The following is a 13,992-nucleotide window of genomic DNA, read 5'->3' as shown; positions in this document are numbered from 1 at the left end:
TGGACTTAGAAAAAAAGCATGTATTTTAATCAAAATAATTTTGAACAGTTGGAGCACAATTTAACAGATGCTCAGAAATCTTAACTAATACATAAAAAGGAATAAATCAAAGTAATATTAAAGCTTTTTTTGCAAGTTCTGCAACATTAGCTGCATGGTTTCCAGAAGATTATTAACTGACACAAACGCAACACCATGATAAATGCAGTCTAAATATAGCTCTCCATTTTTTTCCTTATAAAGTGTTAGTGCAGATTTTACCACAGAAGCCCCAGCCTGGCTCTGCTCTGGGAGTTGAGTGGCCTAAAAGATTGGGAACACAGATTTTTTTTCCGCTTCTTTCGTCTTGCTTTAGAACAACAAACAAACTCCCCAGCCCTCTCGAGCTGAATGACTGCTTGGATGCTGGAGTTTGTATCTACAGTTGTCTGATAAAACACTTTATTTAAAAGACTGCTGTTAATAATTGTCCACACTGAGGTAATGCAGCCTCTAACAGCTATTTATTTGGTTGTTATTTTTAACTAAACAATTTAAATATAAATAATTTACACATACAAGAAAATTATTAAAAAACCGTGTACACATACATATGTGTATTGAGACTTAATACAGATATTAACTGTACTGTGAGTAGATGTAATTAATAACAAAAAAATGAATAATTTATCTCTTGAGACTAACAGCAAAATATATCATCAATATGCTTTATTCATTTAGTATATTCTATGTAGATACTCTTAATAATTACAAATAACATACTATTAACTGGTATTCAAAACGAAAGGAAATATGTTTAAAAATATCTCTTGTAAGTAAAATGTTACTGATTGGCCTAAAATAAAGTAAAAAAATAACAGAAAAAAGCAGACGTAAGTCATTGTCTTACTGTCCTGCTCCTGGTGACCTCTCTACTTTAATCTTCAATTGATCTGGGGGTCAGAGCCAGACACTTATCTAAACACCAGAGCCAGCTTCCTCTGTCAGTTTGTTTAAAAGTGCTGATGTGAATAGCCAGCTGCCTCCCTGGCCTAACCAGAGGCCTCTCCGGATATTATACAGCATAATCTCCACTATGTGTAATCACCCAGATTACACATATGGCAACCCAGGTGCTAGCTACTAATCAAGGGCCACAGTGAATCTGAGAAAATCCAGGCTTTTACAGCTCCGATGACAACCGCCAAAATCCACAAAAGCACTAACTAAAACAGTATCCTATCCAAGTGTCCCTCTACTCTTCAGGGAAGGTTATGAGAACTATTACAGCACCAACAGTGGACTGGTGTCTTCTCATTCAGAAATACTGTTAGCAGGAGACAATGGTGACTTGTTTAGCATTCTAACCTATTTGCTTTAAAGTAATATTACAATAACAAAGGATGCTTTTCTAAAATGCAGGGTTCATATACAGTCTATAGACATAGGGGGAGCAGATTGAACTCTGTAGACCAGATGTTGCCAGTTGAAGTGTTGGTCATTGAGTGAGCATGACTGTGATTTTCCATGTGCCACACAATGACTTGACTTGGCAGTGCCAGGAGAGGCTGGGCCTAAGTCGGTCAGGGTATCCTGAGCAAAGCCATGCTTCAGGACCCCCTGTGACCTGTCAATCGCCTGTAAACTTGCACAGTTATTAGTGATCCTGCATTGGATGGTTTCTCTGCTGTAGGTGTTGTAGGACTCACAGTATAAAAAGAGGCAGATGGCTGAGCACTGTGTGCTTTGGAGGCACAAGCACATTCTTAGCCAGGATAAACTAAACTGACTGGCACTGTCCGTTTGAAATCAGGATGATATAAGAGGAAAATGGCGATCTCATTGTTTTTGACTCCAAGAGAATACTGTTATCAAAACACACTGGATAAGGCAGTTATGTACAAAATAATTATTATTGTAGTGCAGTGGTTTTTATTTTAAGAATAACAACTGCTTTGGCAGTAAGTAAATGAATGGATAAATTATTTTCCAAATCACTCACTCAAATGACTGTAGAGGAGCGATACAGCCCCGGTAGCACCCTGTTCACCTTTCCCAACAAATTTCTGTCAGGGAAAATGTCAAAAAGTCTGTTCTACAGCCAACTCCACCAACTTTAACGCAGTCCCATGAAAACCCCAGGTTCATAGCTGAAAAGGGGATACAAAGACACTGTTGTGTTCCCACATCTGTAACATTACAAATAAAATATTTAAATATATATAGATTAATTTAAATGCACACATATACATAAGAATGCCTTGAGTTTCATTAACTTAAACTGAGAGTTTATCCAAGGTTCTCTACCACAGATGGTCACATTATGCCAATGTTCTTAAAAACAAGCCTTTCTCTGCTGCACAAGCCCATAAAACCTGCTTTGTGATTGTACTTCCTCAACGTAAGATTTAAACAGCGAATTAGCTGTAACTTTTCGGGAACAAAGCTAACCCACTGGGCTGCTCTATCACTACATCACCAAAGATTGACACTCTGCAGCTCTGCCCACAAGGAAGGTTTTACAGTTGTTTAACAGCTCTCTTTAATGACTCCAAATTTCCTCTTCTTAAGTGCCATGGCCTGACAAGCTTACAAGTGAAACCTTATGAACAGAGCCTCCTGTTAACTCCCTGCCCTGTACTCCTGCCACTAACCTGTCTCCTGTAAACAGAGCCAGCCCCAGATCACACTCCCTGTGATCACAGGAACCCTGTGAAGACACAAGCACAAGGGCAGGGTACCCTGGGCTGAATATGTGGTTTCAGAGAAACTCTCCCAATAGCTTACCATAGATAGAAAAGTGCCCACCCAACGCTGCTTGGCTCTGCTAAATGCCTATCCCTGTTAACAAGAGCACAGGCTCTTTAAAGAGAAGTGTGAAATGCTTTTACACAGCTGTCAGGAAAAACACTGCGCAGTGCCTAGCTGCTGTGGCTTCAGTAGGGGAGAAGCTCTTAGGAAGCTAGGGCATTAATCTGAACTTTGGGAAGGAATGGATTTTGGCACGATTTCCTTTACCCACTGTGCTTTCACTGTCATGGCTCCCTGATTTTTCTTTTTAAGGCATGAAGTCCTCAGCAAGGCATTCTTTCCATTTCCTATTATGGGACTGGCAGCAGGGCACATGGGGAACTAGATGACTAGCAGATTGGTCATTTATAAACTCTATATACTATGAGTGCATATATCAAGGGATGCAAATAAGTGAGCTTTGAGAAGTATTCACCAAACACACTTGACAGATGAGGAAGAAGGATTTAGTTTACAGAATGTGTCCCTTGAATATGCAACTGTTTGCAGCCTTTTCACAACGTTTTGGATGCCCTTGTGAAAAAAGCATGTTTATGCCTCTTAGTCTCCCGGACTGCCTCTTGGAACTCATTGTCAACTTGTCAACATGGCTCTGTAGCTTAAGCTCCAACATTGAAAGCGAATTCACTTCACTTGCTAACTTACAGCGCATGTAAATACAGAATGTTCTATATACTGTATAATTGTTCTATACACTGGAAAAGTTTTATGAATGTAAAACGGTTTTCAAGATTTTATTATAGCTGAGATACACTCTAAAGAAATATTTAAGATTTGTATAACTAGCCTTCATCCATCTTCAGTAACCACTTGATCCCTGGTCCAGTAGGTCCTAGCACAATTGCACAATTAGCAGTAATATACATTTTTTTTCTTCAGCCATTAAAATGTAAGATTGCAAGCTTTCTTATTTTAAAACCATTTTTGTTATGTATCCTATCGATGTTGTCAGTGATGTTATGATGACCAATTCTTTTGCAGGCAAGAGTAGTTCTAGAATAACCTTTTTGACTCTGGATCTTTCACTTTGCACATCTTCTTCTGTCTGTGTGTTATTTCTGCACCATGTGCTTGTAAGCCACACTATATCCTCAAAAAAAAAAACCTGATCAAAACCAAGGCATCCCATATGATGATTTGAGATCATACAGTCCTCGACCATTAGAACTCTAAACTGACGCTTGACCTTGGAAGAACCAAAAAACTCATAGTGTGTATGGTTTTATAGTGCCAACAACCCCCACACTGGTTAGAGTATCTCTGAGAATATAATAAAATAACTAAGGTGGGTAGCTGCGTCAGCAAGCGTAGACTACAAAAGAACAAGTAATAGGTTTATTCCAGGCTGAAAAGAGAAGAAACAAAACACAACGTTTTGGCTGTGGAGCCTTCTTCGGGCCCATTCACACCCGAAGAAGGCTCCACAGCCGAAACGTGTTTTCTTCTCTTTTCAGCCTGGAACAAACCTATTACTTGTTCTTTTGCAGCCTACACTTGCTGACGCAGCTACCCACCTGAACTACAGTATATATGTATACATAGACACAATTTAGAAATATAACACTGACATAAGACTTACAAGGCTTACTAAAGAACGAAATGTATTCAAAGACAACTGTATGTGACTGCAATGGAATGTATTGTGAACTCTCCAACATCATAGCCCATGTGATACGAGCAAAGTACCATCGGGATGGGCACCCCCAAAAAGAACTCACCACGTAGTATGACCCCCATGAATACATACAGGTGCAAATGGCACAGCACAAAAAAGCAGAGCTGACATTCAGAGTCTGAAGGAATGATGTTACTCTACTCGTGTAGCACCGCTGTCAGATCCCGCTGGCCAGTGCATGACAGTGTTCAAACTGCAGGTGCATATTTCAGTGGTTGATCGGGGGATCTTGCCACTGTAGGGTTGTCTGCTGAGACGTCACGACTGCTAGAGCAGATCTGACTAATATGTCAGCTGAGACTGAAAGATTTAGAGATGGGGTAAGCTGATAAAAAGCAACAGGAACTGCAGTTCAGCTACTGAACTCTTAGCTACACCTTATGCAGAACTGCTGTTGTCTTAGTGGTCTCTTACATCCATTGGCATCTTTGATCAGTGGAAGTAATGACACAATAGGTTCCAATTGTAATTGTTCTTGGAGGTGTACTTCCCCATTATTAGGGAAATTCTTTAATATTTTGGTAAGGATATATTTTATATTGTTACAGGCTTAATTGTGCTGGGTGTGAGAAACACTGATCAAAAGAGTCTTCTGGTTTACCTCAGTTAATTATGTTCTGGGTAAATGTGTCAATCAACAGTTCTGCAAGACACCATATAAGATCAGATGAAGGCAGAGAAGAGGAAAAAAGGAAAAGAGGGGAAAGAGGAGAGAGGTGAAATAGAAGATCAGACTACAAGAGGGGACTGGAGCAGACAGAACATGAAGCTTGTGCCAGATGAGACTCCCTACTTCAGGATCATCAGAAAAGAACCCAATTAGAGATACGTATCTGAACCTTGTTAAAGAGAGCTTGTTTATTCTGTGGTTTTAGGGAACTTGAATTTCCTAAGTGAAGAATACTAGGTTAGAAACCACCATTCCTGCTTTTGTGTGCAGTTTTAGAATAGGGAGATAGGCTCCCATTTATTTTGTTGGTGTCCGGGTTTGCAGAGAGAGATTAGCTGCAGGTTGTATCGCATTTCTTTACAAGGCAGCTTCTCTCTTATTTTGGCCTCTATAGACATTATGCAAAAGTCAAATACTTGGTAGCAGTCTGAGGTTTTACCTGGCGGTCTAGACTTAGGTCTCTGAAACTCCTTTTTTGTAAACTTGTAAATACAGTGACTTGTGTGCTGCTGTGTATTGTGGTGTGTGTCACTGTCATTTTTAATAAACATTTGTTCAACCAAGTGTGCCTGAATTATTACTCTTTTCACCAGAGCTGTGCCAGACAAGAATTCACGTGCCTCTAATTATACCAACCGCTTGGGTATATTCTTGGAGAAATCCTTACAAGTTGGGGGTTATGATTATTTATTTACTAAGCCGACTAGTCAGTTGCAGATTTGATTTTGTTACAACAATATATTATATACAGTATACACACAGATTCCTCACACTTGTGAAAAGTCTAATGAGTATGCTGCAAGCCAAATTGTAAAATGTAATTGCCTGTAAAGCTTCAGTCTCCTGCTCAGTGTTATTTTTAAGTATCAGAGATACAGAGGCAGGGCACTTGGGGATTCCTATCTACTAATGTGAACCTGCACATCCTGCCTGCCACTTGTCACATCTTCACACAGCTAAGAGGCTTGGCATTTTAATGACATGCTCCAGAATACAGTGACTGTGTACATGTCTGGCTATTGTTTACTGCAAAAAAACAGCATACTCCAAATTATTTTCAGCATGACATTAAAAAGCCATTTTTATTTAGCTGGTGCCTCAGATTAGAGGGAAAGGTCAGAGTCCATTGGTACATTATGAAGAATGTGTTGTACAGCATTGTTAATCTAACATTAATTCAGATTTTACTTCAGGGCATTGCGGTAGCACATAGTAAGAAAATAGACACTATTCTACATACACACAAACCCTGTCGGTTCATTTTTAGTCAAGATTTAGAACCTTCTAGTGCAGGTGCGGCATGAACAATTTCTTTGCATTAACTAAAACTCAAGATACCTGAAAGAGTTAAGCAGCTGCAATGTTAGAGCAAGTGCAAAAGTATGGGAAGGCTGAGACCAAAGTCATTAATCTGTACAAACTGTAGCACCTGAATCACTTAACAATCCTGGTTGCTGTCTGTGTAAAAGCAAACACTTTTGTTTTGATTCATGAATATGTACCGTTACATTCCCTAGGTGATATGATGGCCATCTTGCAAACAGTAACAGAATCTTCTTTTGGTCATTCGCAGAGAACTCTCTGAAGGGCTGAAGTGTGGCTTTGCTGTGGGAATAAATAAATATCAGCACTGTTTGACAAACAGCAGGGAGCCCAGTAGTCACCTGTGTATATAGAGGTGAGTCTAAAACTCTACAGTGTTAAGGCTCATCAGGCAGGCTGCTACATGTCTCACACAAAGAGAACACTCCTGCATCAGGCCTTTATTTACCTTTCTTTCTTCAAAAAATACCCATCTATATTCACCCCTGCAAAACCTCCAGTTTATTGCAGGTGGCTAATTCCACAAGGTACAGGCAGTGCACATTGGACTCTGGGATTAACTTGTTTGTTTAAGTCTCTTTCATGCCTCAGTTTCAGACTGGTCTGGTTCAGTCAATTCATCAATCGGTCCAATCACCTACACATTCAGTCAACATTATTATGATGTCATCAGTGGAGGAAGATAAAGAAGGATAGGTGCTTTAGGACACTAAAAAAGACCAGGCTGAAAAAGACATTAAATGAAAATGCATCTTAACACTGCTCGTCATAGTCCCTGTAACAGAAACGGACCACTTCAGCTGTCGGCTCGTATTCTCCTTCAATACACATGGTTCTGTGGTCTGCCTGCCATTTCCCATACTGTCTAGGTCTAAGTGGCAGCTGACGAGTTCGATCCAGTAAGAGACAACCACATGTGTACACATCATAGTGCCTCACAGGCAGACAGCTGCAGCACTGAGTCACAGCGAGAAGAGGACTTGTCAAGTGCAACTCCTGCTTCAGCTTTGTATTGGTTCACAACCAAAACTGAACATAACGTGCATTTCACGCAAGTGTCAAATGTATCCCCCCATAAACATTTGCAACAACTATAAGATATACAATGTTTTACAAATTCTTCACGACAGAAAACCCAATTTGTTTGTCTCAAATGATTTTTCCGGCAGTTGTGCAGCGTGTCTAGTCCAGGTGATGTGTGGAACCCTGCAAGAGGTGAAATCCAGAAGACAAGCGTTTCAACCTGTTTTGCTGTTTGGTCATACACTGCAAAGATAAAATATGCAGATTCTGAATATTGAATAAATGCCCTGACATCATGGCTGCTCCATGAGACATCAATTCTTCACGACCGTGCTACACTTCAGTCATTGGGATTGTTCCATCTGAAATAAATCACCTTGTGAGTGAGAGAGGTGATTGGGCACAGGTGACAAAGTGCTTTAACTGCTGAATGTCGAGCCATGTGAAAGTCAAGAAGGACCAAAAAAAAACAGAAAGGAACAGACATGCCTTACTTATCAAGAGAGCAACACCTTGGGTGAACTTACCAGCAGTAGAAGCAAGTGGCCTTTAGCAGTCAATTAAAGTCTTACACAAATCACCCTCATCAGGGCCTGTACCACAAACGCGCAGAACAATACTGCAATTGTTGTGCTCAACAGACCATTCGATGAGAAGGTCGCAGAGTCCTGTTCTGGGCAGGAGTGTCTAGTTGCTACAGAACTGCTCCTGTAATGATTGATGATAACCTGGCTGAACAGCTCTGCACTGAAAAAGTCCAGGGATCTCACTGCTGCCTTTTCTGGGCGCTCCTCCCCGTGTTTCAACATTCCCAGAAGGACAACTGCATCCTCACCCTGCTTGGGCTAAGGCGGATTCCTTGCGAGATGAAAATGTCACAGTTCTGATGTTGATGCCCTGCCTATCAAACCTGGGCCCTGTTATGCATTGATGGGATGAACAAAGATGGTGGGACATGTTTATCCAGTTACAGTGTCCCCACCACTATACTGGGGTATTAGGACCCACACAGACCACAGGGTGAGCACCCCCTACTGGTCCCACTAACACCTCTTCCAACAACAACCTTCCAGGTACTAGCCGGGCTCACACCTGCATACCTTCAGTGGGTTGCCAGTTGTGGGTTGCAGAGTGATATAGAGCGATTCTGCCAATTTGGGAATTAATACAAATACAGTAAATACACCTTAACACCTTATAAGGAACGCCTTTCAGTGTTATGGTCTTTTAAGAGTGGTCCCCATAAATTAAGAGAATGTGAACATTAATTAGCCTTGGCCATTTCACACTAGAAAACAGAACCATCTAGGCAGACCTCTAATTCTGCTGTGTGTATAGAAAGAGTTACGGCTTTATAAACACAAAGTGGAATTATAAATCTATTTACACAGGCGGGCAGTGAAATGGCCAGAGTTAATTAATACTTACATTCCTACAACATATACAGTATGTATATAATATTCTTTCTAGTGATCTCACAGTATAAAGTTTTATAACTTTAAAAAGTGCTAAAGACCGCAAGGTCTTTTTGCAATACTGAGACACACTGGTAGGCACAAAAAGAAAAAGACTGCAAAAAACTCTCCACTTGTCACTTGTTGAACTTTGCACATAGAACAAATGTGTCTCTTAACGAGAAGAGCTGTAACTAGATTGAAAACTGCTTTCCAATCAGACACTTTAAGAGGAAGTCAATACACAACCCTTCAGCTACATTAACGACTATTTTGGTGTATTGTGACAAAGAGAACTGAATTGAATAGAAGTGAAAGCAGCTATCATCATATCAAAGCAGTTTAATTTAGCTATATTTGTTTTTTGTTCCATCTACGCAAAGCTGACATGAATAATTTAGGATGTTTATATTTGTGGGGAGTTACGTGCTAAATTCTGATAGCATCTTGTTCTGAAAATGCGAGTTCACAGAAAGCTCTTTGCAACAGTATAGTAGTACTTTAATTACCAAACATACAGGGATTTAATACCAAGGAGAAGTTTTTAAGCTGTACTACTTAAGGAAAATGCATTAACTGGACGGTATGTATGTAGTGACGGTGGTTTTACACTTTAAAAACCTCATGAACATGTCTTATGACTTTGTACTGAGATTCGCTGTCTAGTTGATTAAATAGCAAACTGTTTAAAGGCTCAGTGGCATGAATTCCACACTCTGTAATACTCAAAACTTTACCAAGATGAAAAAATAAAACAGTATCACATCAGACCAAGTTATAATACGCATCCAGGCCAGTGAGCGTGTGAGGACTGCAGCGTTTTGGTTCGTGGATACGCAACGCTCGCACAGCACTATAGCCTACAAACATGTGGATGAACAGTTTCTACATGTATGTGCGTATGTGTCACGTCGGGAGAGCAAGCCCACGGAGAAGATAGGGGCTCTGTCAGGGGGCAAGAGGAGGGTGGGTGGGACTCTGGGCTAAGTGCAGAGGGGAGATAAGGAAATCAGGAAAAGAATCAACCCAGAAGAACCCCCCCAGTGGCACTGCAGGGAGTGAGTCGTGAACTGGACAAGTTGTTTTTCCACTTACATGGGGGAGGGAGACTGGAGCAATGTTTATCAGGGCTCTGCAGCTCTTCTTCAAGACTAACTGCTGGAGCCTCCCCCCTCCCACATTACCTCCAAAGACTCCAATAAAGTTTTAAAACGGGCTTTCTCCGTTTATTAGACTCTTGCTTGAAACCATTGTTCGACCCCTAACAGATTATCATCATCATCTTGAGCATCTGAACAATCTTGCATGTTTTGTCCAGAGAGGGTTACAGCCATCCTACACAGTGTAATGAGAACATTGCACATTGAATGCCTCGCAGAATGATTTTAATAAACAAAGAGCACCACATACATGCTAAAAGAAATGATTGGTAGTGATCATTTCAAGTTGTAGTTTATTCCGATACAGATGTATCCACACAGAAAAACTATTTTAAGAAGTATAGTGCACAAAAAATAAAACATACTGCTTATTCCCATAGCTGCCGATTATGGTTCACTGCCTTGGCCCCCAGACACTAATTGTTGCAGACACAGAGAGATCAAATAACAGATCTCCAGACTCCGGGCACTCTTGCAATATAGTATGAAGCTAAAGAGTAACACAACGCTTACATACTGACTGTTAAAAACAAAAGCAAATAGTGGACTTGTTTTTAGGAAGCTGAAATACTTAAGGAAAATTATCCACAAATTACCATCTTAACAGCACATCAAAGTGTACTTATTCATAATACAAGGCAATGTATATATGGTAGGACATTCAGTCATACTGCTTTATTATAAGTCAATGCGATGTCCAGTTATCTTACACTTTCATTTAGATGCAGTAAAAGTAATATTAGAGTGAATCTACATGGGACAAATTCACTAAAAACAGTTTGATAATCTGCTTTTCCGTCAATTCTATCTACAATAACTTAAAAAATGTCCTGTTTAATCCATGTCGGATTTCTCCAAGCAACACAGAACCGAAAATTCTCACAAGTCCTTCAACAGCTAGGACTAGTACTTCTGGCCCTGGCATCTAAATATAGAGCCTGCAGAAACAGATAGAATCCAGCCCACTGACATTATCCAGCCCTGGGGGTGTCAGGAGCAAACTGTCGAAGAGACAGCACTGTGACACGAAGGGCTGCAAATAGCCAAAGCTCGTGAGGAGTGAGAGAGAGGCCCTGTTGGGCACACACAGACAACACCACCTCCACACACTTCCCCCACTGAAACAGAGTTCTTGTTTTTCTTTTTCTTTGTGACAGCTGGAAAAAGGGAGGGGTTGATGTGAGATTTAGCTTGCCACATTGCAACACAATTACGGGGACTGCAGACATACTCTAGGGCCCTATTGTCACCAGTAACCCCTATGAAAGCACACGGTATTTTACAAGGCAGCTGCTGAAGCCCATCTCATCTCCTTTGTGAAAGCACTTGTGTTTTTTGCTCCAAAATACTGCCACTCCTCCATGCAGAACCAGTTCCTGTACAGCAGAAGAACAAATTAGCTTCAGTCTTCCTTCAGTGTGACCCGTTTCCACCCCCTTATTGTGGAATACATAAATAAAAGTAGAGTACATGCGATTTTCAATAACTCTAAACGGATGGTTATATGCAATTAGCAGGTTAAATAAAAAGTAATCTCTCAAAATAACAGCCATTAAGCATTTAATTCTAAAATGCAATACTGAATAAATGTTCCTCGTTTTCCATACATACTTGGTCGCTTGCGGAATTTACTCCTGTAGAAAACAATTTACAATTTCTTTCACAATGTCCAGAGCAAACAGTGCAAAACCTTTCATAGTGGCCTTTAAAAGCTTTTACTTCTGAGCACAATTAGGTGTAAGTAGGTACCAGTGTATACTATAAATCAAGTGTACACTATAAATACTTGAAATGTGCAACAGTAGCTGTCTCTTTTGTATCCTATGGAAACTATGAATGTCACAAAGGAAAATGACTCAAACGCAAGAGAAAGAAAGAACCTCAAGATGAGACAGGCCCTGCATACTGCAAAACCACCAATGGTGTTTACTCATAAGTGTTAGCTGCTGACTCAGCAGAATCCTCTTGGGACTAGAAGACCCTCCTGCTCATCAAGGGTCTCCAACGCCGTTAATTCAAGCTGCAGAATATGGGGGAAAACTCATCATAAAAGGCACTAAAACAGACAGCAGTGAACAAACATTTCACACCTTCTTCTGAAAGGACCAAAAAAAAAGTCAAAACCTCAAAGCATTTACTTTAGGAGCTCTGCTGTACTTCATCTCTTCCTGACATTGCCTCAGATACTCGGTGTCGTGTCTCCACACCACGCTGGTGTCATTCCTAGGCCAACATTTAACATCCCAAGATGTTCTAAACATAGAATAAATGAATGCCACTTAAGATTAATGTTCTGAACAATACTGACCTAAGTCCTAGTCACACAGTAGACTGATTGTAGAACATTACTTTTGTCATCTTGCAGCTGAAAGAAACCTTAAGGACAGTGATCTTTCAGCAAAAAAAAGTCTCAAGAAACAGCAAGAAGTATTTACAACACTCAAACATTGACAATGCTTATAGTCATCTTGCATGATTTTCTTCAGATGGAAGGGAACCTAACCGAGCTCTTCTGTGCAACCCTGATCCTTCCTGCTGTGGTATACAGCGTTGTCACACACATGATCTCTGGTGAGAGCCACAGACGTCTGCTGACTTTGCTCTGAGAAACACACATGGCTTTGGCTCATAGTACAGCTGCCTGCACATTCTGATAAACCAGGGCCCCCCCCAGCATCCCATACCCCTCTGCCTGCACAAGACCCAGCGCGATAAGTGCACAGCTCGGGGCAACCGAAACGCATCACAAGCAAGGTCTTCAAACCCACATGAGCAGGGCAATGTCTGCATCCAAGAACGACGTGATGTACTTCACGTACTCCGTTATGCTCTTACCTGTTTCTTTTCCAACAGAGAAAACTAAAAGGTATGAAACACTGACTTTAAAGGAAGGGACGTAGACATAAGTGACCAAAAGTCTTATGACAGTAAATTACAAAAGTAAGAATCAATTTTAAGACCTCTACATAAACCAGAAAAACAAGTCCTGGAAAAATATTTTAAAAACAAAATCAGACAACTGGTCCTGGCACATAATACAGTATTTAAAAAGTGGACAGTCACCACTTATCCAGAAGAAAGCCAAAAGCAGCAAGGAGCCTTCCTCCATCTGTAAACCAATATCAAGAGCCTTTGAGGCCTGTTTGTTGAATGATATTGCAGAGCTGAAGTGATTTCACCACAAGTCAGAGATGTGAGTACAGTTGTCTGCACAGCATACAGACTAGACCTGAAGATTTGTTTGGGGATGCACATACAGACAAGGAATATAGCTTAATGTTACAGAATTCAGATTAAAAAGTGTTAGTGCACAGCTAATAATCACCAGCTCTATAAACATGCATTTGAAGTTGTTCTATAACCCCACATGTAGACTCTTCAGTCAAACGGCCTCATTCACTGAAAGATGGAATATTCCCTTTGAACCACCTGGTAGGTACTCCATAACTCGTGGAAAAAAAAAATAACTAGGCTGCAACTGCTTACCTAATGATGTACAGAATCAAAAAGGTATAATGAATAAGTCGCATATATCCACTACTGAAGACAAAGGGAATAACCAGGATGCAACTACATGTAATGTACTCATTATATAATTAGAATCAAGGAAGGAAAATTAAACTTCATGTACTTGATTATGCTTTTGCCATTTTCTTTTCCAACAGAGAAAACTGAAAGAAACAATGACAAGAGACCAAAAGTCATATTTATAGTAAATTATGAACATAAGAATCAAATCTGAAGGCATCCATATAAACCCAAAAAACAGTCATAAACCAGAAGCCCAGAGCATTAAAGACTTGAGAACTGGTACTGTATGTAGCACCAAAACACCCTCAAAAAACAGCTCTCCTGTTACTTACACACCACCTTGCATGTTCCCTTCAACATCAAGCT

The sequence above is a fragment of the Atractosteus spatula genome, chromosome 19 (assembly GCF_055471065.1).
Source record: "Atractosteus spatula isolate fAtrSpa1 chromosome 19, fAtrSpa1.hap1, whole genome shotgun sequence".
Classification (NCBI taxonomy): Eukaryota; Metazoa; Chordata; class Actinopteri; order Semionotiformes; family Lepisosteidae; genus Atractosteus; species Atractosteus spatula.
The sequence above is the reverse complement of the archived record's forward strand: the minus strand, read 5'-3'. Positions refer to the sequence as shown.